General features: G+C 50.1%; 1 protein-coding gene across 2 annotated transcripts in view; it reads right to left on the minus strand.

Moving 5' to 3' along the window:
* Positions 1–14,008, minus strand: part of ANKRD42 (ankyrin repeat domain 42) — a 617,667-nt gene that overhangs the window by 118,705 nt on the left and 484,954 nt on the right. The gene's annotated exons all lie outside the window — the stretch shown is intronic.

Consider the following 14,008-nt stretch of genomic DNA (forward strand, 5'->3'; position numbering starts at 1 on the left):
AGCACTCCGAAATGGCTCACCCCTGCAGAGTACTGCGTCGCAGTACATATACAATACAGTGACCTTTGAAAGGTAAGCGTCTACTGCGGTGCATATGGCCTGCGAAGCTGGCACAGGGATCCGCTGCCCCACAGGAGTGTCCATTGTGCTGACAGGAGCAGATGTTGACGATGGTGCAGAGGAAGTTAACCTACTAGCCTGTTCGAAGGGGACGACCCTCCAAACTGTTGCCTTGTGGCTCGACCTTAGGTGTTGCCGCATGGAGGTGGTGCCATAACTGTACAGCCCAGGTTTGCTGTGACTGAGTATCACTCATTGCAGCGAATCTTGGCTGAACGAGCCCTGGCCACCTCCCCAACGGTGTTAAAAGGCCTCCACACTCAAGGCTCACGTCAGCAGTTGGTAGTGGGGACTTCCACTATCTCATGCTCTTCCTCTTCTTGTTCACACTCTGCATCAGGACGCCTGTTTTCTTCCTCAGGCCCTTGGAAAGGTGGTGGGGGTGGTGGTGGGGGTGGTGGTGGTGCTGAGTCAGAGGCAGCAGATGCAACAGCAGTGGATGACATTATCCAGCTAATCCAGCAACCCAGCGATGTGGATCAGTGCTCTGTTCTGATCAGCCAAAAACAGAATGGGGGTGCTGGGGAGCACTCTGAACAGTCCTGCACTCTGCAAACACTTTGAACCCCAAACTGGGCTCAAAAAGTTCCAAAAAGTCTCTAGATCACCTGGGGCATGGTCTGGGACCTCTGCAAGATTGAAGTTTCACAGTAAAACACCTTGGATTGCTAAAAAAAGTACTTTTTAGGTATCCGGGGGCCCGGACAGTGTTCGCGAATAAGGACCAATGATCAACGTGGGTGCCGTCATATGGTGATGTTGCGAACATTCGCGAATAGGGTGGCTGTCTATAGGACACCTATTGCACGGGATCCGTTATGGGCATGCGCCTAGGTGTCCAATGGACAGGGTTGGGCTCCCCTAACGAATTAAAAGTGCGACACATGTGCGGCGGACAGTTCCATACAGGCAGTTCATAGGACCCAGGGGGTGTGATGCGCATGTGCCCGCCGGACATGGGTGGGCTCCCCGAACTAATTAAAGTACGTCACTGTTTTGCAGACATGCCGTACAGGCACGGTGTTCGTAGGACCCAGGGGACAAGATGTGCATGGGTGGGCTCCCTGAACTAATTACAGGCCCACCACAACTTTGCGGACATGCCGGACAGGTGCATTGTCCGTAGGACATAGGGAATGTGATGCACGTGCGCCCAGGCGTCCGCAGGACAGGGGTGGGCTCCCCGAACTAATTAGAGGTATGTCACAATGAAACCTCCAATGACACCTCCATTTTGATTACGGACAGGCCAGACAGTTGCGCACTTCACGGACTACTAACAAGGCTTTTAAAAAGAAAACACACACACACACAGCAACAGTAGACACATAGAACTTTATTTACACACAAGGAAGGGGTAGCAGAAATGGAAACATATACAGGGGAATTGGGTTTTTGCACAGGCTGGTCATCAGGGGAGAAAGGTATTGAGGTCTCTTCATAACGTCTTTATGTAAAATCGAAACTACCCAGATAATAAAGATAACCATGTGGAAACACTCATGATACCATCTAAACCACCATTCAGAGTGACCCATTATGTATTATTAGCTAAGATCCAGAGACTTAAATCCTCCCGGGCGCCCGTTCCTAATGAATTGGCAAATGTAACACTCAAGAGTCAACTGGAATTTTGTGCACGACCATTAAAAATACTTTTTGGGAGGCCACCAGGGGGCGCACAGGCAATGGCTGCCTGAGTGCACAGCTCCCCCCAAAGCCTGGAAATCGAGGGGATTGAGCCCCCCCCTGAAGCCCCCCGGCAGGCCCAACGTGGTGGATCGACCTTCTGGACCCCCGGGCCCCCAGCAATCGAAAGAGCGGAGTCCGAGAGCCCCGGAGAATTACTCCCAGGGCTCCCGGGCGGGATACGCAGCGAGGCCCAGGTGCTTACGGAGCCTGGGGAGAGGCGGTGCCCCCCCGAGCTCACACAGACTTTTTTTGCCCATCCTGCCCCCTCACCCCCCCGTGACTGGCACCCCCCCTCTGTGGTCTGGACCCCCAGCGGAGCGTGGAGGCGGCCGCGGAGCGGGAGATGGCTTTCTCCGCCCTTCCCCCCACGCCCCGAACCGAAGGCCAACAGGCCTGGATCCCCGCACGGCAGGAGGCGGGAGCACACCCGACACTCGGGGGTACCGGGACGGCGCCACTGGAGTCCCGGTGCCCCCCCCCCAGACAGAGCAGAGGAAGCGGAGCGGGCCCGGGAACGCCCTCCCGCCAGGAATCTCCAGCGTGGGCGGCCGCAGCCCCTTGGGGAAGACAGGCGGTAAATCGGAGGATCCAGGAGCCGCCCCCCCCGGGTGAGCGAGTGGCGTGGGGAGGGCCTCCTGGAGCCCTACTCAGGCAGCGAGGGGCCCCTGGAGCACGCGGGCAAACACCGAGAGGGAGTAGTGGTATGCTTCAGCCCCCCCCCTCGTGACACGGAGGCAGCGCAATCGGCCGCGGGGGCTACCCAGGTGTGAGGCCCCCGCCTACCGTTGGTGGAGTGTGCCTGCCCGGAGGTGGCCCCCCCCTTCTTCGAGACAAGAGCCTACAGGCTGGGCGTGAGAGCCACGGCCCACCCTCTCCTCCCTGCTCAACGGGAAAGGCCCTCCTGGCTAGTCCATAAGGGCCCCACAGTCAACATCATCTCCTCTCGGGGAAGCCAGAAGAAGCCCCTGACGAGCACGACGAGCTTGGACAGGGTGTGTGGCCCCAACTACCCCCAAGGGGCATCAGTGAAGCATTTAATTCAAGCGAGGGGAGACCGAGCTTCGCTTTCACCCCTTGGCAGGTCCCCCCTCGGGTCGCCCCGGGAAGGAAGCTGAGGTCCGTCCTGGAGGGGGGGCCCCCCTTTTCTTCAGGGTCACGGGGGTCTGGACGACGGGGCACTGGGAAGCATCAGATGAGCTGGAGGGAAGCCTTGCAAGGATACCGCTTCCAGAAGATTGCTAGAGGTAGCACAGGCAATAGCCTCAAACGGACTATGGCCCAATCGGAGGGTACAGCCCCCTCCTCAGCTGCAATGGAAAGGGGCTTCGCTTCGATCTTACAGGAAATCAGGGAAATGCGCTCCAACATTGCCCAGAAATTCAAGAAAATGGACCAAAGGGTGGATAAAGTCGAGGACAGACTGTTACAGGTCGAGACCAACCAACCGACAACAGCAGCCCAGGACGTACAAATAAGCATGAGGCTGGAGGCCCTGGAGAAGAGGGACGAGGAAAGGGCCCGGCAGATGGACGATTTCGGGGAGAGGAGGAACAACCTCAGAATCTTCGGACTGCCCGAAATGGAAGGGGAAACGGAGAGGGACGTCACCCGAGCGGTGCGCGATATCATCACCCTCCTGTTCGCAGAAGAGATGACAACTGAACTCACATTTGACAGGGTGCACAGAGCGGGGGGCCAGGGCGGGGGCCCCCGGGTCGATTTTGGTCCGGTTCCACTACTACTCGGAGAATACGAAAGTGCTGGAGAAGGCCAGAAAGATCACCTACAATAACGCCCAGGTCTCCATATACCAGGACCTCTCTGCCTACACGGTGGCCAAGCGTAGAATGTGCCGCCCTCTTACACAGCTGCTCAAGGAGAAGGGCGTGCGCTACAGATGGGGCTACCCCTTCTCCCTGACTTTTGAATACATGGGCCAAAGATCGACCCTGATTACGGAAGAAGACATAAGGGGCGCTATTCAAGAATATACAGTGGACACGAACCCCAGGAGGGATCCTTCAGGGCCGGAGCTTGGCAGACCAAATGGCCCTGGCCTGTCCGGAGAAAGAAGAAGGCGCACGGGTGTGAGGAAATTCAGGAAAATGAACACCCCCTCCCCATCGAAGGACGGGGAACGGAATGACTCCGAGGACTGAGAACGGGGACGACCCGTTGTGTCCTGGTCAGATGGGCGCAGAGTCAGAGGACTTACTACTTACACCGTCCCAACGAACAGCAAGTATGAGGGGTTCCTAGTTGGGACACGACTGCGGGGGATCTTTGGGGGCTCAAGGTGATGAGCTTCTTACGTGGTTTGCCTGGCCGAGGTGGGCAGGCTGGTGGTTCGGCCAAAAGTTGGGGTAGTTCAGTTATGGTTCAGGGAAGGGGGGCAGTTGGGGAATTGTTCTAGGCCCACCCGGGGGGGAAGCGGAGGGGGGAGTTGGGGAACGCAAAGCTGAATTAAGGGAGCACGCAAGGAAGAGCATTGTGACGACGGTGACCGAGAGAGAGGAAATTCTAGATCATGGCTGACACTCTGCCCGCCCTGGGTGTGGGCTCCCTTAACGTACGGGGCTTAAACACCCCCACAAAGTGATCCCTGGTTTGCAGGGAATTCAGAAGGGCCAACCTCGACTTTCTCTTTGTGCAAGAGACTCATTGGCCACGGGCGAAGGAGCCCAAACTGCAGGGAGGGGGAATTGGGAAGGTCTTCAGTGCTTCCCACGAATGCAAAAAGAGAGGGGTGGCCATATTAGTAGCGAGGAATGTGGGCTTTGAGAACGAGGCCACGCTGAAAGACCCTGAGGGCCGATACCTGTTAGTGCGGGGATCCCTACAGGGGGCCCCACTCACCCTGGCCGTCATCTACGGCCCAAACGAAGGCCAAACTCAATTTTGGGAGGAGGTGAGGGATAAACTCAAGCACCTTGTTCATGGCACGGTAGTGGTGGGGCAGAGGACTTCAACATGGTCCTGGACCCAACCCGGGACAGGAAACGTGCAGGACCGCAGCCCTCCAGGGCGGCAGATGAGACCATGGCGCTTAACTTTCAAAGGGTCAACTCAGAACTGGGTCTAATGGACATGATCCCGATCTCTAGAACGGACACCCCCTCTTTCACATATTATTCAGCTATCCATATGTCGTTTTCTAGGATAGACTACATCTTGGTGGACGAGATCCTGCACCCATTCATTTCTGGCCATAGGGTCGACCCCGTCCCCTGGTCCGACCACGATCTGGTCCGAGTCACTATAGCAAGGGGAGGGCTAAGCGAACGCAGGGGGAGGTGGTAGTGCAACGACTCCCTGTTAAAGGACGAGGTCCTAGCTCAGGAAGTTCTCGAGGCTATCATGGATTTTTTCCAATTCAATGACAATGGGGAGGTAGGTTTGCATACCCTATGGGACGCCTTCAAGGCAACCCTCCGTGGAGTCCTGATCAAAATGGGAGCCCAGAAAAAAAGGGAGAGGGAGGCCCAGGAAAGGTTACTAAGGGAGAAAATCGCCCAACTTAGACCGTGTTCAGGTGGCCGCCCTGGATGACTACAGGCTCCAGTTGAAAGATCTCCTCCTCCACAAGACAGAGAGAAGTCTTCAACTGGTTAAACAAAGTATTATGAAAAAGGGGACAGGGCGGATAGGATTCTGGCTTGGAAACTGAGGAAGGTACAGAGAAGCAGATTAGTGAAAGCAGCGAAGAACGAGGTGGGAGAGGTAAGCTACGATACACCCCATATTGGTGAGGCCTTCCGCCGATACTATTAGTAGCTATATTCGTCTCAATACAATGGGGGTGAGGCGGAGATTGAGGGGTTCCTGAACTCTATACAGATCCCGACCCTGACCAGGGAGATGGCGCAGGGGTTGGAGGGTCCGGTGACCGAGGATGAGGTGGAGCGCGTGATCAGAGGTATGAAGGTGGGCACTTCCCCGGGCGAGGATGGCTACTCTGTCTACTTCTACAAGAGATTTCGCTCGACCCTTTCCCCCTATTTGGTTAAGGTGTTCAATGCAGTGCTGGAGGGGGGGGTCCCTCCCAGAATCCATGATGGAGGCTATTATAGTGGTGCTCCCCAAGGACGGCAGGGATCCCTCGGAGTGCTCCTCTTAGCGCCCAATTTCTCTGTTGAATATCGATGTAAAGATCCTGGCCAAGGTGATTGGGGGGCAAATGGAGGGTATCCTGCCGAAACTGGTCCACGAAGACCAGGTGGGGTTCATTAGGGGAAGACAGGGCTCAGACAACATCCGGAAAATCATAGATTTGTTTCACTATGCCCAGGTGTCAGACCTAGATGCGAGCGTTCTGTCCCTTGATTCGGAAAAGGCGTTCGATGGGGTGGAGTGGAGATTCATGGAACTCACCCTCCAGAAAATGGGCTTTGGGACGCACATCAGGGATTGGGTGGCGGTGCTATACAGGGCCCCAAAGGCCAGGGTTCAAGTGATTGGCAGGTTGTCAGAATCATTCCTCCTTTCGCGGGGGACAAGGCAGGGTTGTCCACTCTCCCCTCTCATCTATGTCTTCTCCATGGAACCCCTAGCCATAGCGGTCAGAGCTCACCCAGACATCAAGGGGATCAGGAGAGGCGAAGTAGAATTTAAACTCTCCCTGTTCGCAGATGACATTCTGGCTTACCTGGTGGACCCGGGTTCCTCGCTTCCCCCCCTCCTGTCCCTGATGGCAGCATTCGGGCGCCTCTCGGGTCTCAAGATTAATGCATCCAAATCTGTCCTGCTCCCCATCAGAGCGCGGGACCCGGGCCTGGACCCCCTAGACAGCCTGGAAGGGATAAGAGTAGGGAAAGCCTCCATCCGATACCTGGGAGTCCTTCTCACCTGGGACCTATCCAACCTCGCCCCAGCCAACTACGACCCCGTTGTGTCGAGGGTCACTGCAGATCTAAGGAGATGGGGGTCAATGATTCTGTCCTGGTACGGCCGCATGACGGCAGTGAAGATGAACATACTCCCGTGTTTACTATATCTCTTCACCGCCCTCCCAACTAGTGTCCCCGACCAAACATTCAGGGTCCTCCAGAATGCGGTGCGCAAGTTCATATGGCAGGGTAGGACCCCGAGGACCGCGAAGGCTATCTTGACCTTACCGAGGGAGGAGGGAGGGTTTGGGCTGCCAGACTTTCAACTCTACTTCCGCGCTGCCCAGTTGCGCGTTCTTCTGGAACACATGAAAGAGGGGATGGGCACATACTGGTCGTACTTGGAGGACATGGACGCTCACCCACTCAAGGTTCGGGACCTCCTTTGGGCCCCAAGCAAGTTCATCCCGAACAGACTTAAATCTCACCCATCTTTGGGAGACCTCTGGACGATCTGGAGGGAAAGCCCCCAGACGGCACACCTAACGTCGTGGCCATCACCAATGTCATCACTCTGGGGTCACCCCCTTAAATTGGGAAGTAGGTGGTTCCGCAATGCACAGTCCTGGTCCGATTCGGGGATGGAGTGGGCGGGGCAAATGTTTAGGGAAGGGGAATTTCTGCCTTATGAGGAATTGAGAGACGCCCTCGGGCTGGGGTCCCTCTCCATATTTGAATATCTCCGCTTGAAGGGAATCCTATGTGATCAATCCTGGGGCCAGAACTTGAAGAGACAGCTGACCCCCTTTGAGAAACTACTGGAGACTGCGTCCTCCAGGAAGGGAGCGGTATCAGGGATGGATAGGATATTGAACACTGTTAATCTGGGGGAAAGGTGGAGGTTCCGCACTTTCTGGAATGATTTGGCAGGGGAGGAGATCTCGGAGGACGCCTGGGCAAGGATATTTAAAATAGCCTTCCATGGGAACTTATTCACAGCAGACATGGAGCTCAACTTCAAGATCTTACAGGGGTGGCATAGAGATCCTGCGAAGTTGTCGAAAATGTTCACGAGAGTGTCCCCCGCATGCCCAAGGGGATGCGACCAGGTCGGTCCGAGAGGGCACATGTGGTGGCACTGCCCGAAAGTGCAGGAATATTGGGAGGAGGTAAGGGGCTGGATCGCTGAAGTATCGGAGGAACTACTCCCCCAGAACCCTCTGACAATGCTGCTGGGCCTCCCCCCAGAGGATACGGACATAGCCAGCTACCCAAGAATGTGGGAAACAATGTTGAGGGCGGGGAGGGTGGCCCTAGCCCAAAAATGGAAGAGCCCGGAAACCCCTCCGAAGGAGGTCTGGCTAAAAAAGGTCAAAAATATATATGGCCAAACTTACGGCAATGATGAACAATGATTTGGGCACATTCCAAGCAAACTGGTTCGGGGTACAGCAGACCTGGGGATGGGACATACACTGATCCACGGGGAGGAAACATGGAGGGAACGGACGCCCACAGCCCGGGTGACGGCGGTCTATATACAGCCATACACGTTGTCAACGCTCAGGCTCTTTCTCGAGCTCCGGACATATAGAGCTTTCAACGCGTCTCCCCAACAAAGAAGGTTTAACTGGGACTACGTTTTTTGGGGGGGGAGGGTCTGTTTGGGGGAGTGGGGGGGGGTGATACTTGGGCCAGTCATTTGTATATTTCTTTGAAAATGTTTTATGCCCATTTGTTATACTATGAAAATGCTAATAAAACAAAGTTTAAAAAAAAAATACTTTTTGGTACGGTTTTACCTGAAGGTGCCATACCACCGTCATGGCAGACCGCCTTCTAAATACCAACCTTTAAGAAAGGCGATAAGATGGACCCCAGCAGCTATAGATTGCTGTCCATGATTGACTGCACAGGCAAACTGTTTGCATCAATACTGCTTGATGAGCTTCAGGCATGAGTGGATAAGTGGGGCCTTCTCTTCCATTTTCAATCGGGTTTTAGGCGCAGGTATTTCACTGCACATAACCTGGCCATCATGGACATACTACGTACAAGAGCCAGACCGAAAGGTAATCCACCATTATGCACTCCTTTTGTGAATTTTAAAGCAGCGTTCGATCTTATACCAAGAGAAAAGCTGTGGGCAAAACTCAGGTTAGTGGGCTGTCCTGATGGCCTGTTATATTACCTTAGGCTGACGATAAAAGAACTAGAGATCTCCTACACACCTCTGTATAAATACCTGGGAATTGAAATTAATGACAAGGGAGATTACCCCTCATACAAACAAGCATGCATCATCAGAGCTGCACAGATTACAGCTATGGTGTATCGTTTTACCCTCAAATATGGGGGATATACAGTTTGGCCAGCCCGCCAACTTATGCACTGGAATCACTATTATCTATAGATAAAAGGTGGCTTCAAGCCATAGAGGGCACATTTTTGGAGGAAAATACCCAGTCTCCTGTATTGTATCCCAATGGCAATAATTAGGTTGGAGTTAGGCCTTGTGTCATTCAAATCCGTTGTGTTGAAAAAACGTGCAGAAATGTACATAACAATGAGTAATTATCCCACTAACAGTCTGCTTTTGGCCTTGATTCAGGAAACAGTTAAGGAGTCGATGACATGTCAACTAAAAAAAACATGGAAGTGATTTTTGATGAGATAGGTTGGATACAGAGGAAGGGGAATGATATTGTTAAAATGAAACGTGCCCTTAGTAGGCGTGTAGAATTGTTGGACTAGCTGGAAAACTATGCCCATCTGAATAGCTTAAAAAAGTACCAGTCGGGGTCCCACTTATTGTATACGTTTAAGGCACCACAGAGGCAATTGAACCTTTCCCTTTCCCCCAGACGCAGATGTTTCATTTTGTTACTGAGATTGGATCACCTGCCAGTATTGTCAGTAACTGGGACAATTGGTAATATACCATGGGCTGATCGATGGTGTAGGATATCTAAGAACAGGGATGCCATTGAAACTGCCAAGCATTTATTATCAGAATGTCCTAATCTAATTGAGACATATCTTAGCTCATATGGAAGATATGTACATAATCCTGATATGATAAAAGATATGGCTTTTTGGGCTCAGTGAATCAATACAAGGAATATGAAGGTCTATATCTCAATGTATAATATCTGGCAAAAGGTAGAAAACTCCTGGGAATAAATATATAGAAGTGGACTGTTATACTCACTCTCCATAAATACATATTGTAGAAAGACTAAGATAAGACTATCACGTAGATGTAGTATTGGAATTGATTTGCTTTGAATTGGTCAATTGCTTAAATACTGTAAATGTATGTTTCCTTTTTCTCTTTTAAACAATATTTTATTTTTTATATTTATATGTCACATTTACTTTGTGTATTTACGATATTATTGGTTTTGATAAAAATGTATGAATAGATGTCACTGGCATCGCATCAATGCTGTATGTTCCACGAGGCTCCATTATGGCCTTCACCAACAATCTCATTGGAGGATATTTGATCCAGTCCTCCATTTTTATTTGAAAGCCAATTACTTTTTCTCCACTGTTCTGAAAAATGAGGCGAGCTGGTTTCCAGGAAAATAAAAATGGGAAAAACAGGGGAGCACATCACATCATTTGTGAATTAGCAACTCCAGATATGTTGTTCCCTGAAATTGTGTTCCCCTAATTGATAGCATTGGAGCTCCTCTTTGTGACCAGTGTAAGCTTGATGCAGCACTCAGGAATGGGGATCTCCTACAATGCCTGTTTTGCAGATGGATCCCACCAGAGTCCCTCCTCTGTCAGTGCGCCCACTTTAGCCCTGTAGATCCACTACGGCCTGCCAGCAGCAGGTTTGTCAACGTCGATACAAGCATAAAAGGTTTGGGTTCCCGAGAGTATGTAGTTAAGCCATGTCAAGCCTAACAGCTCTTTTTGTCATGGCAAGTGTCTAGGCGCTAAATGGGAACTTGCCATATGTGTTGGTAATAGGCAACTTTCTCCAAGATGCCTTGCAACGAAGATCATTTTACTAATTTTGGTAAAGTACCAGAAAACCGTATCACTAAAAATTTGAATTCATTTAAACTTGTGTGACAGTTGGAGTCGGTGTCTCAGAGCATGTTACCAAATCTGGCTACCTGTGGCTTTGGAAAAGGAACCAGTGGGCTTGGGGTGGGCCGTGCCATTTTCCCCAGGGCATTATTGCTTCTTGTGGAGGATGCATGTCGTGCCCTTTCGCCGTCGCAGGTATGGGTGTGTTAGGCAGAATCGCATGCAGTACCCTCTGGGAACACTACACACAATTAGGACTACAGGTGTAAGCAAAAACCAACCTTTGGTATAAGTCTGTACCACACACTTTTTGGTAGCGAGCTGAGCAGCCAGGCTTATCTCAAGAGGGAATGTGAGCAGTAAAGGGAGTTACACAGAAGTATCACAATCACAGTGGTTCAAGGAGACACTTACACTGAAGGTTTCTTGTTAAAATACATTTATTTACACAATCATTTAGAAAACATTCTCTAGTAGAAATCAACTCAATATTAAACACCAATACACTACAGTAACAAACTCTAAGTTGTAGGGACAGTTTGAAAAAGGAGCCAAATGGCAATTCAATTACTTTCAATGGGAGTAGATAGACATAAGTTTGTACAATGGATTAGAAAACACTTCTTTTAGGTAAAACAAAGGTTCAGTGTACCAAGAGGGTCAGTTCAATTCAATAGGCAAGGCCAAAGTCAATAGTCTAGTGTTCTTGGATAGGACAGAACAGTTCTGGTACAGATGGAGAGGTCTTTGTAAAAGTTTGTAGAAGTAGTTTAGACGAAAACGAATGATATGCTGGGTCACAAGCTGATTAGGCCTGCAAGTTGGGAAAGTTTCACGAACTTTCACCGCGAGAGTTAGGATCTTTGAATCGGGTGGCACAGTACCTTAATGTGAAGCAAAAAGATGCAGCTGAAGACGTTGGTTCCTGGAAGTGCCTGCAGATCTTGCTGTTCCTGAGCCTCAGTCGTGGGGACAAGAGGGAGGACGTCGGGGGACTCCTGCACTGCGCATGATCGTCGTCAGAGCTATCAAAATGGAGTTACTTTGGTTCAGTAGCTGTTGCTTCATGACACACACTGATTTCCCTCTCCCTGGCTAAACCTTAACCAACATTGAGAATGGTATCCAAGTGTCTTCTGAGCTGATTGGTCCCACCAACTCAAAGGAAGAAGCTGTACTTGAAGCAGCTTCTCTGTCAAATGGAGATCTGGCGATTCAGAGGTGCAGCAGGGCTTCACCGGGCAAACCAACGGTCCAGTGGTTGCAGCAGCCGTCCTCTTCCAGCCGACTTCGGTTCTTTTGTTCCAGTGGTTGACTCTGCCGTCCAGTCCTGGAGACTCGCCTTCTAAACAGTTTTCTCCCACTCATTCCAGCCTAGCAGTCACTCACCCAACAGGGTGGCTGTCCTTGCCGGACAGTCAGCCAGCCAATCAGGCCAGAGTGTATTTGGGTCTCCTAGGAGAACAAGTACAGGGAGTTTCGGGCACCTCCCTCATTTACTGCCCAGCCCAGACACTCAGACCCCAGGGGCAGACTTCAGTCCTGAAGCCCGCCAAAGGCTCACGAACAAAGGGACCAAAACTGGTTTGGCGCGCAGAGTTAAACACCAGAAGGACCTTTCCACAAAGAAACGGCAAAAAAAGATGACCGGAGTCTGTTTTTACAGAGGGGTCTTGGGCGCCATATTGAAAAACATGGCGGCCCCGATTTTTAGCTAACGGTGTTCGCGGTCAGGAAAAATCATGGTAGTTTGTTATAAAACCACTGTCACCAGCCATTTCAATAGGAAAGGGTAGCTTTTGACGGCTACACGAGTGTTTAGACATAGGGGATACTAAGTAACCCCTCCAGTCAATTTAACTTTACATTCTCTGGGGAACAGTAGTTTATCACAGAGAAGATATTTAAACCTGGCGAAGCCCAAAGGGCACCCCTGTGCCACTGCACTAAAGGTGCTGTGTGACACAACAATGAAAAGATGATGACTATGGAGTTATCTAAAACTCCATAATCAAAGACGACATCAAAAATGTCATTGATGACATCACATATCTGGGCCACTTCTTGTTGTTCACTGACATATCTAGGCCACATGATTTTGTTCACTGATAGAGAAAATGTTACACATTAAAAGGTGTTGCATATGTTCACATTAACCTTGTTGTATGCTAAGGCACTTTCCTTAGGATTTGGCCTCAGTTCATGGTACACATACATGGGGAAATAAGCAAGCCTCAAACACACAATTCATTTGTGTACTTGATGATAAATCTAATGTTACTGTCATGTTTTGGTGGTGGTGTTTCTTTCCTCCTTACTGAAGTTTCCCTGTATGTGCCTCAGATTTGTATGCATTGTCGGTCCTGATATGTATTATTTGTACCAGCACAAGTATGTAGTAAGTCTTCAATTATTAGCTACTTATTGCATGTTTATCATTACTGAAAACTCGGATAAGGTACCATTTATTATTCTACTATCCAGAATTACCATATTAAAAATATTGAACTCTCATAGTGCATGCCGCAGCCATTGCCTATGTGCATATATGACTATTTATAATTATAATTAGGTTGCTGTATTAACAACAGCACTCCAATATTAGGTTTTGTTTAGAGGAGTACATTCTTTAATACATTAAGTAGTTCATGGTAGATCTCCCGATCAGCCCCGACATCTTGTTATTAACATTATAAACGCAACCCCTTTTAGAGACTTTTAATCAAAATGTATTTCATATGTAATGTCATCAGTGATGTCATCTTTGATGTCCTGGGTGTTAGTCTTAGCAGTGAATGGCAGTGGCGCGGTTGCTTAGCGTACCATAACTGTCGAATTTCAAGGGTTTTCCGGTTTTACTTGTAACCATAATGTTCCTTTAGCAATGTTTTTTCAGTGAATTTGATGGGTTTTTACCAGTGCGCCCTCATTTGCTACAACTTACTAATGTCATACTTACCCAGTATAGCAACATTTTTCTCCAAAGTAGACAGTTTCAGCCATTCCCCACCTACTAGCATCATTTTTAACACTTCTATACACTTTTTGCAACTTTTTCTACTGTTTTTGTGTTCGCTGACATTCGCAAACGTCTGACCTCTTCGCTGACTTTTCAGACAGTGTCACGCAACCGTGTGTAGCATGATGATGTGTCCGCGAACGCGCCTGCACTTCGTAAGTGGGTCAATACTTTCGAAACAGTTCGGAACTGCATTTTCAGCTGATCTAGAAGCTCAAAATATACCCTTGCACAGCTCCTACACCTATTCTTACTCATTATACATCAACAATCTAGCACAGCGCACATTCTTGGAAGAACATTA

Source organism: Ambystoma mexicanum, chromosome 7q (genome assembly GCF_040938575.1).
Source record: "Ambystoma mexicanum isolate Mex_15411 chromosome 7q, UKY_AmexF1_1, whole genome shotgun sequence".
Lineage (NCBI taxonomy): Eukaryota > Metazoa > Chordata > Amphibia > Caudata > Ambystomatidae > Ambystoma > Ambystoma mexicanum.